Genomic DNA, 23,983 nt, shown 5'->3' with positions numbered 1-23,983 from the left:
TGAAGAAAAACCAGTCAGGACGGTGGCTCACGACTGTAATCCCAGCACTGTCGGAGGCCGAGGCAGGCGGATCACGAGGTCAAAAGATCGAGACCATCCGGGCCAACATGGTGAAACCCCGCCTCTACTAAAAGAACAAAAAATTAGCCGGGCATGGTGGTGCGTGCCTGTAGTCCCAGCTACTCGGGAGGCTGAGGCAGGAGAATTGCTTGAAACCAGAAAACGGAAGTTGCAGTGAGCGGGGATCGCACCACTGCTCTCCAGCCTGGTGATAGAGCGAGACTCTGTCTCAAAAAAAAAAAAAGAAAGAAACAGAGAAAAACCAGTCACGAGCAAGGGAGGAGAGCTGGAGCTGGGGAGACAACACCACGGATAGAAAACCTTGCAGAGACGTCTGCCCCTTACCATTGGGCAGCTTTGCAACTTTAGTTCTCACTGAAATGTTAGCTAACCTGGGGCTTGAGGAAAGAGACAACACCAAAGCTGTGTACAAGGGAGTGGAAGCTTTTTGCAAACACAGGACTCTGGCCTGAGGAGTGCGGGTTGAGAAATAAATAGTACCCTCATATATTTAATTGAATGCAAGAAATTTAATCCTGCGACATGTTGAACTGGAGTTCACTCTCCTGTTTCCTGTGGGATCTGGCAGTCCCCTCTTCTATTATTGAGATTTACCCTTGAAAGGAAAGTGACTGGGGGAGAAGGGGCACCTTTGCCTTCACCTTCAGGAGTTGCTACGAGCACAAGGGAGGCCAGACCTGCAGTTTCAAAAGCCTTTCTAATGGTTACTCAGAGGTAGGCGTTTTCTGCCCTTTCCTTTGTTGTCTGTTTTTTTATCCTTCGGTTTTGTTTTTAACATTTGCTTTAGATATACCACACTGTGTCATGGTTTTAACCCTAGCTACACATTAAAATAATTTCAGAGTCCAGATAATTTAATTTCATTGGTCTGAATTGGGGCCTGGGCACCAATATTTTTAAGCTCCCCAGTTGGTTGCAAAGTGCAGCCTAATGTGATTTTCAACCTTGCCTCCCACCCTCCCTACCACGAGTCTCAATATTTCAAAGACCCTAATTTCAGTCATATATGTTAACCATGACAAACTTTCAAAGGATGAATGCTGTTTCTTTCCCCTAGCTGGAACTATATCAATATCTTGTCATAACAGCTTATCACTTTCTGATTAGAAATTCTGACAAGCAGAGTTTCTAAAATAAAATTGGAAAATTATTAGTTTATAAATACAGTTTTTAAGCAGGTAAAATCTTTCCAAAGCTGGTAGATCATGGGAGAAAATAAATAAAAAGATATTTTCATGTGAAAAAGTTGGGAGGCAATCTGGTAAAATTTTCTTTTAAGCTAGTATTAAAATGAGCTCTTGGCCTTTGAACACACAATAGCAGATAAATGAAAGGCATTCCAGAAAGTCACTGGGTGGCAGGGAGAAAGCCAGTTAGGGGATTTTGTATTTGTGCTAGATAATGTGCACTCAGATAAGCAAAGGATGAAGCTGGTGATCCTTGTCTCTGGATTCACTTGCATTCTCTTGCTGCAGGCAGCAGCACAGCATCTTCCCATCTCCCCATCTTGCTTCTATCCATCCCAATCGGACTAGGCCCTTCAAGACCTGTCTGAGAAAAATCACAGAGGGAAGTACTAGAGATTATTTCCGTTGTCTGCCAAGTTGGTCTCTTGCAATCATCCGGAAATGTTTAACATAAGTGAATCTTTAATTAACTTCAAAAAGTGCCTGTGCTTCGTCTCAGGTATGTAAACATGGCAGGACAAAAGTCACTAATGTTTGGCAAGGGAATCTTTCAAAACATCAATTAGAAAGAGTTGGTATGCCCGATGAACACCCACCTTGACAGTAGGAAAGAAATTAGTGCTAATTATGAGTATCACTCTTAACTTCGCCAAACATTTGTTCATGATTGTGTGCCAGAGAGGTAAAATCAAGAGTACATTTTTTCTTATATTTTATTGATTCCCACATTCAACAACAGAATATACCATGCACCAGGCATTGTTCTGCACTAGAATTAGAGAAATGAGCAACTAAAAAGCCCTATGCCCATGAAGCTTAGGTCCTTAATGAGGAATATAAAGTGTGGAAGTCAGCTGCTGTCAACAAGAGTGTATGTCACAGCAACTGTTACTTGAAACTGTATTAAAACATTTGTGATTCAGACTTTCTTTTAAAAATAGCATATCCTTGTTCTGAATATAGAAAACAAGTATTCTCAACTCTTCACAAGAATATTTTTAATTCAGTTTCCATTCTCTGAATTGATTAAATGAGAACCTAACTAAAATGAAACACACACACACACACACACACACGCACACACACACACACATAATTTTAGGTTCTTATGTTCTCCATCCCTAAGAGTTTATAGTTCAGCATTAACTAGCCAAGAGCTTGGGTCATTCAAGTAGAGCTTACTTCTTTACAGATAAGAGAGACAAAGCCCTGTGTGTTTATGGACTTAGAGGTGAGAAGAGAAGGAAACACAATCTTAGGAAATCTGAAAAGAAGTTTGGAGACCAGTAAAGTAATTTAGAGGACATTGACATTTAAATCAGATACCTCCATGTAATAAATATTTGCTGAATATTTCATGGGGCAGCTAGATTCCATAGATAAGGTGACATTGTTTCTCTTAAGATGTTAGTACTTTGTATGTACAATTGTAGGGTATAGGATACATTTCAGGTCTCATTTCCAATTGGTAATCCCTTGAAAAAAATTGTATAATGTGTCTATGGCTGAGTGTAAAATTATCTTGCGGAGAGCTTCTGTAGAGTATTGAGGCAAATGCTAATTGTGCCAACTTCTTAGCTTGAGTGTTTTTCAAGGAATAGTTTATAAAACCTTTGAGGCACAGAAAGTGATTGAGAATCACAAAGTGTTCTAGCAGCTGAAACCCAATGCTTGAGATAAGAGCTACCTTACCTGAAATACGTCGAAAGGCAGCCCTGGGACAAAGAATTGATGCGAAGAGGTGCAACCAACATGTCTTCTGAAAGCCCTATCCTATGGCCACATTGTTCCGAATATTTATAAAGAGTAAGTTGCCAGATACATCAAATTTTTAAGGAAAGTGGAACTTTCAGACTACGGTTAAGAATTCTTTGAAGAATTATTAAGAGGTTGAGAATGCTTTAAAAGTGATACAAAGTGATGAAATAAATTTTAAAATTTATTTTGATGTGAAGAAAAGTAAATATATTTTGATGCTTTAAAAACTAATATAAGGTAGATAAACATTTCGTAAATCAGATAATAAAAGAGGCTTACAAATTTGACAAAAAGCAGAGAAGTAACTTTTCTTGTAAGTCACTACCTACAGAAATGTTAGACAAATGCAACAATAAATTTTACCTAGATACTTTTGAAATACTTAATGTTACTGTCTATGTGAGTCAACAAATATCTGTACTGGCTATCCCACAAAATAATGTGTATACAGGATAGGACCTGTTCCTTACGTGAATGACACCTAGCACCAATCAAGATAAAGCATGAAAGGAAGGATTGCTAGAAACAATAAAAAAACACCAAATATTGCCTGGGACATATTTATACCAAAAACTTTTTTGTTGTTTTTATGAAATTCAAATTTACCTGGACATTCTTTATTTTTATTGCTAAATCTGGCAACCCTAAAATAGTGCATTCAAATTACAAAGAAAATAGTACACCCTAAATTTGTTAAACTTGGGGTAAAATTACTCAACTATGTTATCTCTCTCTTTAAATGCTCCCAAGAGGCTATGAACTGAATTGCATCCTCCAAAGTTCATATTGAAGTTCTAACTCCCAGTGTGGCTGTATTTGGAGATACAGCCTACAAGGAATTAATTAAGATTAAAAGTAGTCGTGAATGTGGTGCCTTGATCTAATAGGATTAATGTCCTCGTAAGAAGACACATCAGAGAGCTTGTTCCCTCTCTGTCCACGTGCATGTATCAAGGAAAGTCTGTGTGAGGAAACAGTGAAAAAACAGCAGTCTACAAGCCAGGAGAAAAGCCCTCACCGAAACTACACTGAGCTGGCACCCTGATCTCAGATTTTTCATCCTCCAGAGCAATGAGAAAATAAATTTACATAGTTTAATCTGTCAGTCTATCATACTTTGTTTTGGCAGCCTGAGTAGACTAAGACAGATTTTGGTACCAAGAAGTGAGTGCTGCTATAACAAATTACCTAAAAATGTGAAGCAGTGTTAGAACTGTATGATGGGTAGAGATTGGAACAGTTTTGAGGTACTTGCCAGAAATATGAGCAGTAAGGGTGATTCTGGTAAGGTTTCATATAGAAAGGAAAAAGATGTCATTAGAAACTGGATGAAAGGTGATCCTTATAAAGTGGCAAAGATCTTGGATAAACTGTGTTTTAGTGTAGTGTGAAAGGTAGAAGTTGCAAGCAATGAAATTGGGTATTTAGCTGAGGAGATTTCTAAGCAAAGTGATGAAGGAGTGATTTGGTTTCTTTTTAAACACTTATAGTAAAATGTGAAAGGAGAGAAATTAGTTGAAAAGAGAAATTAGTAAACAAAAAGTAACTAGAACTTGAAGATTTGGAAAATTCTTAGTCTATCCACGCTGTAGAAATTGACATGTGGATTCAGAGATCACTGGAGCTGCTGCCTCCGTTTCAACAGATTGAAAGGCCTTAGCCAGAAACCTTCTGAGTACAAGTGCGTGGCAGAGCCTTGGGGCCAGGATCCTTCCCCTGGAGAGCCATGGGCTTGTGAATCCTACCTAGCCCTATGGAGGCGATGCTGCTTTCCCAGTGGGCCAGGAGAGGAGAGTACTCACTCAAAGAAAATTATTACTGAGCCAGAAGTTCTAATGGCATTTGCTTTGCTAGGTTTAGACTTGCTTGGAACCCTTCACCCCATCTTCCTTCTCATTTTTCCCTTTTTGGGAATGGGAATGTAGATCTTATGCCTATCCCACCCATTGTTTTTTAGAACATATAACTTGTCTGATTCTATAGCTTAACAGCTGGAAAGGAATTTTGCTCAGTATGAATCATATGTTGAGTCTCACCCATATCTGATTTAGATAAAATTTAAATGAGACTTAGGACTTTAAACTTTAGAGTTGATGCTGAACTGACTAAGACTCTGGGGACTATTGAGATGGAATGGATGTATTTTGCACATAAGAAGGAGTGTTGGAACAGAATTCTATGAATCGAATTGTGTCCCCTCATGATTCACATGTTGAAGCCTAACTCCCAATGTCACTGTATTTGGAGATAAGACCTTTAGGAAGTAATTAAGGTTGAAAGATGTCACAAGGGTGAAGTCTTAATCTAATGGGATTTCTAGCTTTATAAGAAGAGGAACACACATAGACTGAGGCCATTTGACCACACAGAGAAAAGATGACCATTTGCAAGACAGGAAGAGAGCCCTTGCTGGAATCCAACCATCTGGAACTCAACCATGCTGGCACCCTAATTTTAAACTTCCAGCCTCCACAACTGTGAGAAAATTAATTTCTATTGTTTAAGCCATCCAGTCTGGGGCATTTTGTTATAGCAGCTTGAGCAGATTAAGACATGAGGCTTTCTGCACCTCTTTATAATAGTCATCACACTCATAATTATAATAATTGCAAAATTTTCTCTTTGGCAGATTATAATCTCCATGATGACAGGGAGGACAGAGGGTAACCCGGCTGATCTTTTGCTGTATGCTTAACCATTGGCACAGTGCCCCTGGCTTATAATAGGGGCTAAGTAAATATTTGGTGACAAATAAATATTGAATTAAGTGACTAGGAAGGTAGACAAAAAATTGTGTTCACTACAATGTTATTTTTAACAATAGACCATTAAGAAAAATGTAAATGTTCAAAACCTAGGGAATAGTTAAATAAGTTAGTTAAATTAATTATAATCATATGACAATATATCATTTAGTTGTCTTAAAGGGTCTTAACAAATATTATTTTTAATGGCTTGATAAAATCCACATAAACTAATGTTAAGTGAAAAATAAGATATATGTGTATATGTAGACATACACACACAAAAAGAGAATAGTCGAGGAGTAAGTGCGATTAAGTATTAACAGTGAGTTTTTTCCTGATTGCAGAATTATTTTTTATGTCTTTCCCTATTTTTCAAATTTGCTACAAGAATTGTAAATGCTTTTTAATAAAATAAATTGGCAGTCAGTTGGCATGAATTGAAAAGATGACCTATATAAGTTGAAAAGATGACCTCAGCAAAATTTTTTTATAACAAGGAACAGCAAAATTTTTATAACAAGGAAAACAAAACCAAGATGGTCAAAGTCATTATCAGTACAGGGCTCAGAACAAACATATGGACTCCATTGCTAAAACACCTCAATTTTGACATTACACAGAGTAACACCATGAAGAAAGCCCTGAAGTCTCCCAAAATCCTTTTACTGGCATCACACATACATATTAGGGTCTACATTGTTTTTAAGTTTGTCTGGATGGCTTGACCCATTCCTTCATGTTTTCACCAAGCAATTCTCTCCTACTTAATCTGCCTTTCAAAGGAGAGATGTAAAGATTCTATGGTTTGAAGGGGATGTGCCCGAAGATTAAATCCTAAGGAGATTCCAGAATTTAGGGGACTTTACTTTCAGAATGTTAAGACCTTTTAGAGATTTGAGGAGAATCAATACATGAGTGTTTGCTGTAGATTGACTATGTCCTTCCAAAATTCATATGTTAAAATCTTAACCCTTAAGGTGCATAGTATTAGGAGGATGGGCCTTTAGGTCATAAGAATGAGCCCTAAAGGATCAGCACACTTACATAAGTAGCCCAAGGAAGTTTACCTTTCCCCTTCCACCACGTGAGCACACAGCTAACTAATAAAAGGTGCCATGTATGAACCAGAAAATGTGTCCTCACCAGATACCACATCTGCTGGCACCTTGATCTTGGACTTCTCAGGTTCCAGACCGTGTGAAATAAACCTTTGTGGTTTATAAGCTACCCAGTTTATGATAGTTTGTTATAGCACCCCAAATGGACTAAGAGCTATTGATGAACTTCTATCATATCATAAATATTATTTGCAGTACATTGTTTGACAAGAGTCCTAGAATTACATTTGCATCTATTGGTGTATAAGAATTTATACAAATGGAAAAATATATTCTGCTGTAGAAATAAATTGCACTTTAATTTTGTGTGTAGTTTGTTTTATTTTTTGATAATTGTTGTGTTGTAGGTATTTTACTTTCTTTCAGCCCCAAAAAGATGAAGTGATATATACATATATTATATTCTTACCTCATTAATTATTTTATTTCTTTGTTAATATTGATGAGAGTTCAAATCAACATGTATTTATTGAGTATGCACTACCTGAAAGACACTGTCCTAGGTTTGAGGGGTACAAAGGCAAGTGGAAATGAACCTCTAGTTGCTCTGGAAAGAGGAGTGCTCTAGGGAGAGGCACATAGTCGTAGAAACAGATAATGTGAGTACATATAAGGACTGAGACAAAGCCATGTGGTGGGGGTATTGGTACAGAAAGAAAGGACCCCGTAGTGGATGCTGTTGCTTCTCTGTCAAGATTTCTTCTTCAGCCTGGTGCTGTGAATGTTGGTTGCTGAAGGTTCATGGTTGCCCCCTTCTCTAGAGAATTTCCTTTGACAAAATGACAACTTCCTCTTCTAGGTGAGGGGGGCACCAACATTACTAAGAAGCTCAGTGGTGTCTGTCCTTTTTAGTTCAATAATGATGATCAGTATTGATTCTGTTATAGATCTGTGCTCCCTGACAGCAGGGGAAATAGTAAGATCTCAAAATAGCAGAGGACAGATGGCAGCACTTGACCATCAGAAACAAGGTGGGCATGATTATAAAATGCACAGTATGTAGCAGTCTTTGATCAATAGGGATTTATGGGGATGGCTGGTAGAATATGGTCACTCTAGGGTGAGATCAATGGGCAAGCAATAACAGTTTTGCTTAATGTATATAATCAATCCAAATATATAAAAAATAGACGCAGAATACTAAAGTCAGGATTCCTTGCCCAGTTTACAGGCTCAGCTTGTCCTCAGATCTATAACCTACTGCTTGAAGTAGTAGTCAAGTTCCTATGAGAGAGTTTCTTGAAACACCATGGAAAGTTTATACAGTAGTGATTCCTCCACCCTTTCTGTAAAGGGATCAGTAGCCATTTACTTGGGTAAATATAACCTGGGAAAAGTGAGATGTTTAATCAGGAATCTGAGTTGACTGCAACAGCTAGGGACCACAAGAACCACCATGGATCCTCTCATTAAAGTAAGGTTATATATGGGTCAGAAGTTCTAGTACACGTCCATCTCAAAGTGGGTCCACAGGGTCCATGAACCCTCCCTTTAGTTATTTCCTGGCTAGAAAAATTTATAATCAGAATACACATACTTAACATTAGGAAGAACCCTCACATTGACTAGTAGAGGAAAGATATGTTATCGTAGGTGATATGGTTTGGCTCGGTGCCCCCACTCAAATCTCATCTGGAACTGTAATCCCCACGTATTGAGGGAGGGAGGTGATTGGATCGTGGAGGCAGCTCCCCCCATGCTGTTTATGTGATAGTGGGTGAGTTCTCATGAGATCTGATGGTTTTATAAGTGGCAGTATTCCCTCTCTTTTCTCTTCTCCCTTCTCTCTCCTGCCACCTCCTGAGGAAGGTGCCTGCTTCCCCTTCCGCAATGATTGTAAGTTTCCTGAGGCCTCCCCAGCCATTCAGAACTGTGAGTCAATTAAACCTCTTTCGTTTATAAATTACCCAGTCTTAGGGCAGTTCTTTACAGCAGTGTGAAAACCAACTAAAACAGTAGGAAAATCCAAATGACTATCTCTGAAACTTCCAAGACAATACATCAAAAGCAATATTACATCCCAGGTAAAAAGGCAGAAATGGATACACCCCCAGAAAACTTAAGGGATGAATGGATCACAGTGCCCATCAGCCCCATTTAATTCACCCATCATGAAAGGATAGTAGTAGAATGACTCAGCCAACTGATGTCAATCAGCCTCTAAACTCCACCTTCCTGCCTAGCCAGATGCAGGAAAACCTTTTTCTGGATAAAGTAGATTTCATGTGAGAAACAACTGGATACAAGTGGCACGAGGGATAAGCTGGCAGCTGTTGGTGCCCTGCCAAACTCTCCTGTTTTCCAGGTCAGTGCCCTCATCCTGCAGCTACTGTAATTTATCAGCTAATGGATTACAGCTGCTCCCTTTTCTGGAGAATTGTCCTTAACCAAATGGGAACTACATCTCCTGAGAGGTAATGCAACTTACCCCTAACAAGGTCAGCCTGCAGTCAATGACTCATCGAAATGGACTACAAAAGGCTGTGACAAGTCTGTGGTACAATTCATATTCCAGAGCTCCCAGGAGATCAGGCTGAAGAGAGTTCCAGCTGATAGTGTATTCCTGTTTATTCCTTCTTTTGCAATGTCTTGCTTCCCTCACTCCCTTTCTCCTGAGAGGACTTCCTCAATAAATTATGTGCACCAAAATTCTTGCCTCAGGCTCTGCTTCTTCTAGGGAACATGACCCAAGATAGAATCTTAGTGCTGGTTGCCAAGGAATGTTTTTTAGGGAATAAAGTACCTAATATGAGACTTGAAGTATTAAAGACTAAAGTTTCAACAAGTATTCTTCATGTTAATCTGGAATTTAGTTAATCCAGAATTTAGTTAATTGCAGAAAAATCCAAATTTGTGGCGACATCTTTCAGCATGAAAAGAAAAAACAGTCATTTCTTTTTTGTGAAATATAAACTAATTCATATATCCATTTAATTAACAACTACTTTCTGAATACTAATTAGAACTGGGCATTGTGTTACCTGCTAGGGACTCCAGAGGGAGCCAGACTGTCTCCTGCCCTTTCAGAGTTCAGTAGTATCTGAGTCTCCCTCAGTTTGTCTAGAAAGGTGAGAGCCCAGAAGGGAGAAAACCTGTGGCTTTCTGAGGGGAGGGTAATGTGAGTGGTCTTCCCAAGTAAAGACAGGTGGAGGCACTATCTGCAGAAAATTTAAAACAGTGACAAAAAATAAAAGAAGTCAGCATGCTTTTTGTTATCACCATGTGCTGGCAATTTTTAACAATGATAGTGACAATGCAGTCTTCCCTCCCACCCTTAAATACTGCTGAGGATAACTCCAATGTTACTAATACCTCCCTTTGGTAATTTCTGAACAACCCTGTTTAGCCTTTCCCAAAGTTGGGGCTCACAGCAGCTTCCATCACCATTTAGGAGTAGGTGGAAGGAGGGTTTTAGAGTAACTTGTCCTAAAATAAACATTAAGAGTCTCTCTTTCCTAGGGTTCTCTCCCTTAGACAGAAATGGAGAGCACTTTCTCCCTTAGAAAAGCAAGATTGGGAAGCTAGTCATGATGTGACTCACTTTTTTGTGGGGCTGGGGTGGGGATCAGGCCAGCACATAATTTGCCTCATTGTAAGTGTGTACTTTTTCTCTAGATTGAAGATGCTTTGAGAAAAGAAGAAGGGAATGAATGAAAAGAGAGGACAAAATCAAACTTTCTGCAAGTCTGAAGGGTTTGACTTGTATGGGCTCTGAGAGAAGAGTTGATCTCTTGTTCTGCAAAAGGCTCAAAGTCACCTATTCTCGAAAAGAAGGTCCAAAGACCAACTGTTCATTCCTAGGGATTTGTTGGTAGTAACCTGCCTAGATTTTGTCAGTAAAAAGAGATAATTAAAGTTCTAAACAACTACAGACTTTTTCCTATTCAGCAAGCTTACAAAACAAGGCTGTGACTTTAAAATCTTTACAACTTAACCTGAAGAATTAATATTCTGCCACGTGCATTAGTCATCAGCATGGGTTAGAATGACCAGATGCATTACTTTCTAACCTGAAATTCTGTGCTGCTCTGATTTGATAAAGCATTATACCTGATTCAGACATATTTAAAGAATATGGATTATATATATTACGTATTAAATAAAATTTTCATATGTGAAACTTTTCTACAAGAACCTAGGAGTAAAAACAAAGAAAAATGAAAAGTTATTTGGCAGAATTTAATATAGACCTGCAGTGTCCAATGTTGTTGTATAGGCCACATGTAGCTATTTCAATGACTGACTATTCAATCAAATTTAAAATTCAGTTGATTTTATTTTGGAAATAAGTTAAGGCTAACATAGTTGTTGAAAAAATAGTGCATTGGGTTTCCATGTACCCTTCATCCAGTTTCCCACAATAATAACATCTAACATTACCATAGAGCAATGATCAAAGCTAGAAAATCAAAGTCAGTGCAATACTATTAACTAAACTACAGATTTCACTTGGATTTTAATACATACTTTCTTTGGTGTTTAGTTCTATGACATTTTATCATATATACAGATTTGTGTAACTATAATTGTAATCAAGATACAGAACTGTTCATCACCCATTTATAATTATGCCTTCCCCCAAATTCTAACCTTGGCAATCACTGATCTGTTATTCATGAGTATAATTTTGTCATTTTGAGAATGTTATATAAATGGAAGTATACATTATGTCATATGTCAAGATTTTTTGGTCATGATATTCTGAAAATCCATCAAGTTGCTGCATGTATCAACAGCTTATTTCTTTTCATCACTGAACAGTATTCCATTGTACAAATGTATCATAATTTGTTTATTCATCCACCTGCTGAAAGACATTTGTTTCTAGTTTTTTACTCTTACAGTAAAGCTACCATGAACATTTATGTTCAGATTTTGTGCTGATTTTCTATCTAGTGATTTATTAATTATTAAAAGATGCCCCCAGATATAAGTGTGGGTTTATCTATTTCTCCTTTCAGTTATGTCCATTTTTGTGTCACGTATTTTAAAGTTCTGTTGCTAGGTGCATGTATCTTTAGAGCTGGTATGTGTTCTTTGTTAATTAAATCATTTTATCATTTTGTAGTGTCTCTCTTTGTCCTTGATAATTATCTTTGCTCTGAAGTCTACTTTGTCTGATATTAATATGGACATACCAGCTTTCTTTTGATTAATGTTTGCACAATTTTTTTATACTTTTAAATTACCTATAACATACTAGAGTTGAAGTAAGTTTCTTATAGACAGCATAAAGTTGACATTTTAAATCCGTTTTGTCAATCTTTGTCTTTTAATTAGTGTGTGTAAAACACTTACTTTAAAAGTAATTGATAATTTTCAGGTATTGTCTTCTATTATTTGTTTTCTGTTCATTCCCACTGCTTTTTGTTTCTGTCTTCTTTTTTGGACTTTCCTGTGAGTTATATAAACACTTTTAAAATTAAATTTTAATTTTTTATAATGATTTTATTTCTTGCTTCATGTAGTTTAAAATACACACACTTATCACTGTCTATTATTATCAATATTTTACCATTCCAAGTAGAATGTAAAAACTTTATCATTATTTAAATCTCTTTACTTGCCTTCATCTAAAAATCAGTATGGTCAATTATATTTCTTCATATATTAGCTTTTCTATTGTTTTTTTTTCTGATGTTCCAAGTTCTTGCTATATCATTTTCTTTATGTCTGAAGAATTTCCTTTGACATATTTTCTTAGTTTTTTCATCTAAAAATGTCTCTATTTCCTAATACCTCCATGTTCACTTCAGTACTCCAATCTCCACGCTGCCCTCTGGGTTACTTTTTTATTTCTCAGACCTCTAGTTTCATCCTCTGCCTAAAGTTTTCCCAAACTAGAGAGAAATTTTTGTTAGATATAGAATTCTGACTTGACAGCTCTTTTTTTAAAGAAAAATTACTTGAAAACTGTTGTGCCACTTCCTCCTGGCTTCTGTGATTTCTAAGGAGAAACCCATAGTGATTCAAATCATTGATTTCCTAAAACTAATTTGTCATTTCCTCTGGCTACTTTCAAGATTTTGTCTTTGCTTTTAGTTTTCAGAAATCTGATTATAATGTGTCATCAGGGTATAGATTTATTTTGATTTATTATGCTTGAGGTTTGCTGAGTTTATTAAATCTGTTAGTTTATAGCTTTCGCCAAATTTGGGTAGTTTTCTATCATTTTTTCTTCAATTATTTTTTCAGGCCCTCACTCTTTGTTTGCTTGCTAGTTTATTTTTGAGATGTAATCTCTCTGTATTGCTTAGGCTGGTCTTAAAATCCTAGGCTCAAGAAATCCTTCTACTCAGCTTCTCAAGTAGCTGAGTTTGCAAGCAGGCATCACAACACCTTTTTGTTTTCATTTGCTTATTTGTTTGTTTTGTTGTTATACCCTGACTCTCTCCCATCTCTCTCTGGGATTCCAATATGATGCTGATATTAGACCTTTTGTGATTGTCCCATAGGTTCCTGGTGTTCTCATTTTTTTTAAAGCTATTTTATCTCTTATTCAGATTTGGCAATTTCTACTGATAAACCTTCAAGTTCCTCTAACATCTCCATTCTGTGATACTTTTTATCCAGTGAGATTTTAATTTTAATTATTGTATTCTTCAGTTGTAAAATCTCTATTTTGTTCTTTATATTTCCTATTTTTTTGCTGGGGTTTTCTATTTTTTCCATTCAAGAGTGTTTGTAATTGCTTGTTGCAGCATTTTTATGATAGTTTGTCACATAATTCCCACCTTCGTGTCATCATGGCATTGACATATGTTCATTGTCTTTTCTCATTTGAGTTAAGATTTTCCTGGTTCTTGGTATAACGAATGATTTTGGGTTGATTTCCGAACATTTTGAATAGTATGTTAAGAGAATCTGGTCCAAAGAAAAAAAAAGTCTTATACTTTTGCAGGCAGTCAACGATGAACGTGTTTTTGCCTACTTTTATGGACTTTGGTTTGAATTTCAATTTAGTTTTCAAAATCTTTGCAGTGCTATTTTGATCTGCTTCATCTGTGTGCTTCCCAGAGTCCAATCTGAAGCCTAGTTGATGTTACATACCATAGCTCAGTTCTCAAAAATGTAGTTATGTTGATTCTGATTGGTTTTATTCAAATGAACCTTTTTTTAAAAAAGAGGGTGGAGAGGACAAATCCAGGACATTAGTAATAGAATTAAAGGATCCTTTTCTCTACCCTGCTCCTTTTTTTTGACTTCTCCCTTCAGTCTCTAGTTTGCTGTCAATGCTTAGTGCCATCCTAACCACATTTTATTTCCTCAATGCCTACACTTGGTTAGTGAATTCTGTATTGAACAATGCAGATACAGAAATTTTCTATCGTTTCAGAAAGTTCTATCGTGTAGAAAACCTTTCTCATCTTGAGTTGAAATCATTTCTTCTCCTAAATATGATGAACTATAGAAAGAAATAAAAGTCATAAAAAATAAATGGGGAGGATGAGAGAGAAAGAACTATAAAACCTGAAGATACAAAAAAGTGGTAACAAGAAAAGACATCAGAAAGTAGTTGAAAATGCTCAAATGGAATAAATCTTGATTAAGATAGGGCTGAGGGCAAGCGTCTATCCATAGGTTTTCCCTAATATTCTTAGCACTTAAATAGTTGTATATGTCAGAGATCAAATGTGTTTTCCAAAGCTGTGCTTATAAAGCAGCAGGTTTGACCTTTCCATTGTCATTCCCTTACCTCATTCTCAGTAGTTATAGTTTTACTACCAGCATCGTATTTTAAACAATGCAATCTAATTTTTAAAAGAGCAGGTTTTCAGTCCAAATATGATTTAGAGAAAGAATATATAGCCACACAAAGGTGAACGAGACACACTAGGTGAAAATGAAAAATAATAGCCTTATTGTGTGCATTTATTAAGAAATCATAATAAGAAAACTAACAATAGCTTTCAGGATTAACAGCACTTTTTTTTTTACAAAATGGCACCAGGGTGTGGTATAAAGGGTTAGACTGGGAGTCATATGAAACCAGGTAAGAATTTATCTTCTGTCATTTAGTAGTTCCATTATGCTTGAAAAATGACATAAGCTCTCAGCTTCAGTGAAATGAAAGCAATCGTAATGCCTATCTCACAAAGTGATTATTAGGATTAAATGAGATAGTGTGTGTAAGGTGCTTAGCATACATCTGGCATAAACTTGGCACACAATGAATGTCACCTTTCTTCCTTTCTTCCCTCTAACTTGTGATACCATCACTTTTCTTGGGCCTTCTCCAACCTTTCTGCTGTCCTTCATCCATGCTGCTGGCCAGCTTCCCTCTTCTTGTCTCAGCTCCCTAATCTCTTAATAAAACCCCGATTGCTACAGTCATCGTGTGTTTTGTAATTGGGCATTGTTTCTATTAATTAAAATACAGCATTTAAAGGAAGTGCCTGGTGAAGTAACAGATCTGGTTCATCACCAGCTTTTTGAATCTCTTAGTTTCCTCACTTGTCCACTAGATTTGCCAGTGAACAGTTGATTCAAATTTACTTTATTGGACTAACTGTGTTCATGTTTATTTTACAGTGTTTATCTTTATTCCCAATTATTCTAACCCACAGAAAGAAAGCAAGGCCCTTAATAAAATGGAGCATGAAGTTTCGATTTTCACATGAGTCACACTGGTGAATAGTATGCTCTTTTGTCTTGGGCTCAGTGCATGCTGCAAATCAAAAGAGGATGGGATGCGTTTTGTGCATGTAAACAGCTGGAACACCGTGTTAAGTTGATAGTATGCAAGAATCTGAGGCCTTTTCTTGAGTCTATGCAGGGAATAAAACCAGGAAGAATCATTTTACACCCATGGGTAGGATTTACGGGTTTATAAATATGATAAACCTTCCTTAATACTGGTGCTTTGAACTTGCTGAGCACCTTTCAGCAGTGGATTGCAAAGCACTTCACTAGCAGTAAGCCTTAGGACCCTCGGGATGGAGGTATTATTTCCATTTCATAGTTAGGGAAATAGACGCAAGGACTGACTTGCTCAGGAACACAGTAAGTCCCAATCAAGCGTATACCCCCAAGAACCCAGATCAAATCTAACCTCTAGGCTACTCTTGCCCCCACGTATTTATTTTGTAAAAGGAAAACAATGATTTCAAATATATACTCAGTTAAGCATTAGGATATATCCCTTTCCACCTGTTTTAACACGTTTTTGAAGTTTTGCTTGTTTTTACACTGGCAGGATTTTCAGATGATTAGTTCTGAGTGTCTTTTGTTTCAAGTGTCTCGTGTAGGGGATGAGAGAAATCGGATGATCAAGGGTCTTTTCACTGCTTAGTCACTACTTCAGGTTCAGTCTAGTTGGGCGGTGACCCACAGAGAATATTTCATGCCAGGAGAAGTAAATATGCCAATTGTCTTAACCTGGTCTTGGAGCAGGTAGGTTCTGTTGGCTTTACAGTGAAAAATGAAACGGTTTAGATCAAGCTGTTCGGGCTCTATGCAAAAGATTCCCATGAATCCCTGTGAACATCAACAGAAAAGTTTAGAAGAGTATAATCTTAGAAACAGAAAATAATTTTCTTTTCACAAATATAAACAAAAATTTAGGGCAAGTCCACTGGAAGAAGGGGCAATAGAGGAACATAGAGATTGAGGAATGAAAAGCTAATTTGTAAACAGATTTCAGGAGAGTGTGTAAACCCTCTGGACCAGGACAATCAAAGGGAAGAAGCAAGCAGGTGATTGTGAGTTATTGGGAAAATAATCTTATCACACCAGTGTCCCCCCAAAAATATGAAAATGAACATGCCGAGTTTTTAAATAGAAATTTACATCTATTTGATTATTTAGTATAGGTGCAACAGATCAAAGAGTAATTGTAAATCATTAGCACAAAGTTCAACATTTAAACTACTAAGGGCAATAAATGAATAACAATTAACAATTATTACTCATAAAAGGCACTGCATTAATGAAGCTTTTCCAACACCCCTTCCCATCCCTAAATACACAAAGACTACCCGAGACAAACATATAATCTCCATCTGAACTTCATCATCTAAGGGAACTTCACCAACAAAACATTTTGGGGACAATTACATAACCTCCATCTAAACTTCATCATCACCCTCAGTGGCTAGAAGTTGCTCCCTTTTTTTTCTTCCCTCCCTTTCAGTGTGTAAGATCTGGGAACAGGAAGTGGCATTTACTCCTTGGTGTTAATAGAACAATGATGGATACCGAGAATGTCTTTCACTCTAAACATTGACCACAGCAAGGAAACGTTCCCATAGGAATATTTACAAAGCTGGTGCTTTCATTTCTGAACTCCCAAGTTATTTTTATTGTGATTTAAAAAACATAATTAAGGATGAATTGACATTTTAATTAAAGAAGAAAATAAGGTTCACAGAGCCAGAGAAGCCCATAGAACTTCATCCAGACATACTCATGGTTTGGAGGTGGAGAGGTGGGCAAACATTTAATAATGCTTTTTTACAAAAAGGATCTTATCTAGAGACAATTTCACTTGCAATTCTATACAGCGTCCAGTTGTGCCATAGAACATTTTTGTCTGTGTTACTATACAAACTATATGTTTAAGTTTAAAGTTTCCATTTTATTGGAAAACAGGGAAAATGTCGTTGTCTTAAACAGCTTCTGTAGCACTTTGGTTCCTCTCCTCTCTTCACCATGACCTTTCTTTTTTTTTTTTTTTTTTTTAAGACGGAGTCTCATTCTGTTGCCCAGGCTGGAGTGCATTGGTGTGAACTTGGTTCACTGCAACCTCCATGTCCTGAGTTCAAGCAATTCTCCCGCCTCAGCCTCCTGAGTAGCTGGGACTACAGGCACACACCACCATGCCCGGCTAATTTTTGTATTTTTAGTAGAGACAGGGTTTTGCCATGTGGCCAGGCTTGTCTCAAACTCCTGACCTCAGGTGATCCGCCCGCCTCACCCTCCCAAAGTGCTGGGATTACAGGCGTGAGCCACTGCACCCAGCCTCCATGACCTTTCTTTTGGAGAAAATGATACATACAGCCATGGTTTCCAAACTTGTTTGACAGCACTTGATGCCCCAGAATATAAACAGACAAAAATATTATTTATTAGTGTATTTTCTCTATATAATTCATTTATAACATTGACTTATAAGATCAATTGTTGAATACAACTAGTATTTTTATGGAAAATAATTTGGGATCAGCCTCAATATTTCATTTTTGGCCTTAATTCATTTTGGTTATACAGTATAGAGAAAAACCCCAAATCAACCATGTAAAGTCTACAAATAGCGGAACTTTTGAACAACGCTCCCATCTCTTGCACTCTCAACATACCCTTCAATTAAATGGATTTCTTCAAAAAAGCAAATAGGAACATATTTCAAAAATCAAATCACCAATAATATGTAAAAATTGCTCCTTCTTTCTCATAAATATAGAGATTGGAAGAGAAGCATTCAAAATTTATAGGAAGTGTTCCAAACTATATTAAACAAGGTAACTTGTCATTTACATTTGCACTACTGTCCCATTATGCTGGAAACAGAGTATGTTCTGAATAGATCCCTGGACTCGACTTGGCATTTAATGGAGTGCAATGTCAGTGTAACATTTATACAGTTCTACCTGAGTAGATGTGAGAAGTCCTGATTTTTTTTTCTTTTTCTTTTATCTTTTTTCTTTTCTTTTCTTTTCTTTTTTTGATTTAACCTTTATTTAAAGTTCAGGAGTACATACACAGGTTTGATATATAGGTAAGCTAGTGTTATAGGAGTTTGTTGTACCAATTATTTCATCACCTATGTATTAAAGCCTAGTTCTCTTAGTTATTTTTCCTGATCCTCTCCCTCCTCCACCTTCTACCCTCCAAAAGGCCTCAGTGTGTGTTGCTCCCCTCTGTGTCCATGTGTTTTCATCATTAAGATCCCGCTTACAAGTAAGAACATGTCGTATTTGGTTTTCTGTTCCTGTGTTAGTTTGCTAAAGATAATGGCCTTCAGCTCCGTTCATGTTCCTGCAAAGGACATGGTCTCGTTTCTTTTTATGGCTGCAGAGTCTTCCATGGTGTATATGCATGTGGTGGACCACACTTTCTTTATCCAGTCTACCACTGATGGACATTTAGGTTGATTCCATGCTTTTGCTATTGTGAATAGTGCTGCAATGGGCATACACATGTGTGTGTCTGTGTAACAGAATTATTTATATTCCTTTGGGTATACATCCACTAATGAGATTACTGGGTCCAATGGTATTTCTGTTTTTTGGTCTTTGAGGAATTGCCACACTGTCTTCCACAATGGTTGAACTAATTTACACTCCCACCGACAGTGTATAAGATTCTCTGCAACCACACCAGCAAGTCTTACATTTTTAAATGAACATTTAAGCACTATTACATCCCTAATCAATGATACATTTAGGGAAAAGTAAAAATATTTCCACTGAAGGCAGGAGAAATATATTTTGAGTTTACACAAAATGAGTAAACCTGAGAGTACAAGATAAAGTATAAGTGATATTAAAGAGATAAAATTTAGTATATAGCACCCTAACCACACAGGCCACTTCTATTCCTTTTTTACAACATAATTGAAGTATGCATCTAGAACAAAATTCAAACCAAACATTTGAGGATCTCTGAAGCACTTTGCAGAATTCATCTAGTGTCTGGCATAGTGCCCAACATAAACTAGGTAATAAATACCTGTTGAATGGATAATAGACTCTAGTTTGAAAATTCACAGGCATCACCTAGCAAAGTTTTCTCAAGACTCTCTCAGCCTCTCAAGAAGAGGTAAAATAGAAAACGAAGTCATTCTGTGCTGCTATCTACCTTTGGTTCTTAACTACCATTAAAGCTTACTTTTCATGACCATTTTACAATGGAGGTTTTTACATATGTAACTGGAGGTCTGTAAGAAAGGATCATTATCCTGATATTGTAGCTTAAAAATTAAGGCAAAACAATACTTACTAGGGTATATTAATGAGTAAAGTGTGGACTTGTAATTTGGAACCTGGGCATGGGGCTCTAAAGGGCATGCTGCCCCTCCCTCATCTCTCTGTCCTTGGTACTCTCCACCTCTCCCTCCCCATCTCCCCAATTTCTCATTTCCATGATGAGCAAAAAGCATTACATATCATTTAACGCCTAGTTGAATTTTAGAGTTGGCTAGAAACAGCTATCATGGCTAGTAGCTGCACTTGTTCACATATAAGAGTACTGAAATGATAATATGCATTATATATACTATACATACAATGTAATTAACAATGTAAATAGATACCATTTCTACACGTTGTTGTATACAATAAATTTCTGAAGGCTTGGAACAAAGTTCATTACTTGTCATATCTGAGGGTTTCACAGTAAGAGGGCTTTCCTATTCAGAAATGAGCAATTATTCTTCCCTCTATAACTTTTGTTTAAAGAGTTGCTTGAATATTTTAGCTCTCTTTCTCCTAGAAAATGGAAAGTGTGCTAAGCAAACAAACATAGAGTGTTAAAATGGCCCTGCTGATGATTTTGCTGAACCTCTGAAAAATCATCTCTGCTGCATAAATAAGGCTGAAGACAATAGTCAAGGATCAGGATTTCTCAGCACACAATGTAGGCTTTGTAAAGTGGATGTTTTCCTTGTTTTTTTTTTTTTTTTTTTTTTGTCTCCTGGATAGAGTGGCAACAAAAGTAGAGCTTTCCCACTTTGTCCCAGAGATGGGGGTTTTACCTCTATTGAGGGCAATTTTGTGCCTTATCTAAGCCTCTCACGATGGGCCACTTAGGAGGAATGGCCCACTTCATTGGTCCCTGGACACGAAAGAGGGGCCACTGTGGGGACAAGGAGCAGGTCTCTGCTTAAATGGATCTGACAGCTTTCCATTAAAAAAGATGTTTATCCTAGTTTATGGTGTATCCCTTCTCCTTTTATAATTCCCATGATTGGTGTTACTTTTTATAGTAAGTCTGACTGTCTGGGAAGGAGCCACATTGTTCCAACGCCTTAGAAAGTAGAGGGAAGGGTGAGAAGCCTTCAGAAATGCTATCTGCAGAAGGTTCTTCCTTTTAGAATCTACAGAGCAGAAGAACTCTGTGTGTGTTCTCTCAAGTACATATATGTAGTATGTATAACATATGGGCTTTTTGAATGAGTGATTTAAATGAAAGAATTATAGCTTTTCTTTATATACTTCTACAGTTTCTTTGGTATGTTGAATATATCTTCAAATTAATATTGGTTATTAATAATAGGTTAGCTCAAAGTTATATTCTAATGCCATTTTTTGTGGTATAACTGGAGAGAATCCGATTGTCTTTAAGTTTTAAAAATGCCTATAGAAAACTCCAAAACCACCTATGATCTACTTTTACCATTTACACCGTCATTGTAGTAAGAAAAGTAAGGAAACTTCTAACTAGAGTTTAATTTTAAAGAGGATGCAGGGTATCTTTTAGAAAGATTTTCTTAATCATCTGGATTAATCCTGACTTTCAACTCTAGATAAAAAATAGGATATCCCATAAGAAGGATTTGCAACATGTAGGGATTTTTTTTGCCAACCAGGAAAGGCTCCCAGGGTCTAAGTTATTAAAGTCACATTTATTGGTGATTATGTCTATTTCCTGTATAAAATGAAATTTCAAAACAAACACTAGAGTCAAGAAAAGTCAACTAAATAACTAAATGACATGGTTTTTATAAATGTAAAAGAAGTGGTCATTTTCAAAGGGTCTCATATGACTTGGTAGATTAACTGAAATGAATGTGAGAGCTTAACATCAACCCCTGACAAACCGTGATATGGTTGTAGACAAGCACACACAGACACATGCACACACACACACACACACACACACACACACACACAGGGTGAGAGAGAGAGAGAGAATGAGATTGAGAGAGAGAGAGAGAGAGAGAGAGTTCACAAGGAATAATAGACAAACTGCCTGGAGATACACAGATTTAATCTCATCAAGGGGCTCGTGTGATGCTGTAAACCAAGTAACTAGAGTTTGACCAGTTGAGGCTGTCCCTAGGCCTTCTGAATGTGATTAATTCCATGTAATTCTCTACAGCCCTTTTTAATTGGTTAAGATGTGTGAGACGCCATGCATAATGGAATCACTTAGCCATCTGCATGGCCATCTCACATGAGCCACTTCAAATAGAAATAAACAATTCTCTTAAGAAGAAGAGAAGCCAGAAATTGGTTCTACCTTTCCAGGAACATAGCGCATGCCTTTCTTCCAGATACTGTGATAAACATAAACAGTGAACACCAAAGCTACTACATCAGCAATTCCACCTCTGGGAGGAGAGACAATTATATTGTAAATGAGCCCAACTGCAGCAGAGCCCAGGGCTCCACTCTAGGTTGGAGTTTTGAATTTTGGTGAAAGTAAATATTGACATTAAGAGCAACTCTACCAAGCCCTGTGCAAGTACACAAACTGGTTTCATTTTATACAATAGATCTTCAAAAAGTTGTTAGATGGTAACAAAACTAACATACACCAGATGGAACACTTACACAAATCTGTGCCTGCTACCCACCAAAATACTCACTCTGATGGAGTCAGGAAATAAAAAGCATCAGTATGACATGAAGGTTACACAATCAGCTGGTTGGTTGAATTCTTCACTTTTCAATTTGTTTTTTACAGTACTATATAAACACAACCTGAACCACAAGTCATGAGAGTAACCAAACTCAAACAAAAAGATAGTCCAACAGTACACAGTGACCACCGTGCACACTTCATACCCGTGCTTTCACCTAATAAAAGCTAGATACTGTTCGGCTTTAGTAAATTGTTAGTAGTGAATCATTGGCTGGCAGCTGGCAAGAGAGATGCTATCCTTCTTCACATCGAAGAAGAAACCTTTCTACCCAACCCTAACTGTCCAACAGCTGTTTTTTTCTTTTTTTTTCAGATGAAGTCTTGTTCTGTCGCCAGGCTAGAGTACAGTGGCGCAATCTCAGCTCACTGCAACCTCCTCCTCCCAGGTTCAGGTGATTCTCCTGCCTCAGCCTCCCGAGTAGCTGGGACTACAGGCGCATGCCACCTCGCCCAGCTAATTTTTGTATTTTTAGTAGCGATGGGGTTTCACCATGCTGGCCAGATGGTCTCCATCTCTTGACCTCGTGATCTGCCCGCCTTGGCCTCCCAGAGTGCTGGGATTACAGGTGTTTGCCACTGCGCCTGGCCCCAACACGTTTTTAAAATTTCATAGTCTCCTTCCAAAACCTCATTTAGTGTTGTAGAATTCTAAACCATAACATCTTCCTAATCCAAGATCACTCACTAAAATCAAGGCCTATGGATATATTTTTGATAAACTTTGTTTGCCACCATCTAAAGAAGGCTACACAAGGCAATACCCAGAAATGGTCACCAAGTGGCCGAGCTCTGGAGGGCAACATGGGATTGATTCCTGGTCAAGTGTACTATACTGACTTTGCCCTGCTCGTCCCTTCATTCTTTCTTTTCTCTGCCCATCGTACGTAGGCTTAGCATCATCCCTCCTCTCCACATTCATAATAGAATGGACCAAATTTCCCCAGGATAGTTTCTTCTTTTTGGAATACTCTTCCCCCACTCAGTCATGTTGCTGCCCAAATATCACACAATTATCACAAAGGCCTCCTCTGACCCCTGTACATAAACGAACCCAGCAACACCATCTCTCCCTATTTAGTTATTCTGCATCGTTCTTCCTCATAGCCCTGACTTGCTAGTGTTTTGGCTGCTTCTTCCCTATTACTATGTCAGCAGCTTGGAGTCAGGACTTTGCATGTTGTTTGTTGTTCAATGCTGTATCCTCTGATACCTGGCACAGTACCTGGCAAATAGCCCTTACGAGATATTTATTTTACAAATTGATAAGTGAATGAAAGAGGCCTTCGCCTAGAGTTTCAGGAATTGCTTAAGCCACTTATTGAACTTTTATGGTATGTGACACCCAAACTTCTTGTGTGGTTCAGAGACAAGGCATTAAAGCAGAGGACCTGGGGATTTCCTTCAGGCTGCAGAACAGCCCAGGGTTGGTCATTGATTGGTGAAGGTCACTATGGTCTGGTCACAGGATTAAAATCCTTAGTCTGTATTTGAAGGCCTCTAGCATATG

This window comes from Sapajus apella, unplaced genomic scaffold (genome assembly GCF_009761245.1).
Source record: "Sapajus apella isolate SASKATOON/1434 unplaced genomic scaffold, GSC_monkey_1.0 scaffold6, whole genome shotgun sequence".
NCBI lineage: Eukaryota > Metazoa > Chordata > Mammalia > Primates > Cebidae > Sapajus > Sapajus apella.
The sequence above is the reverse complement of the archived record's forward strand: the minus strand, read 5'-3'. Positions refer to the sequence as shown.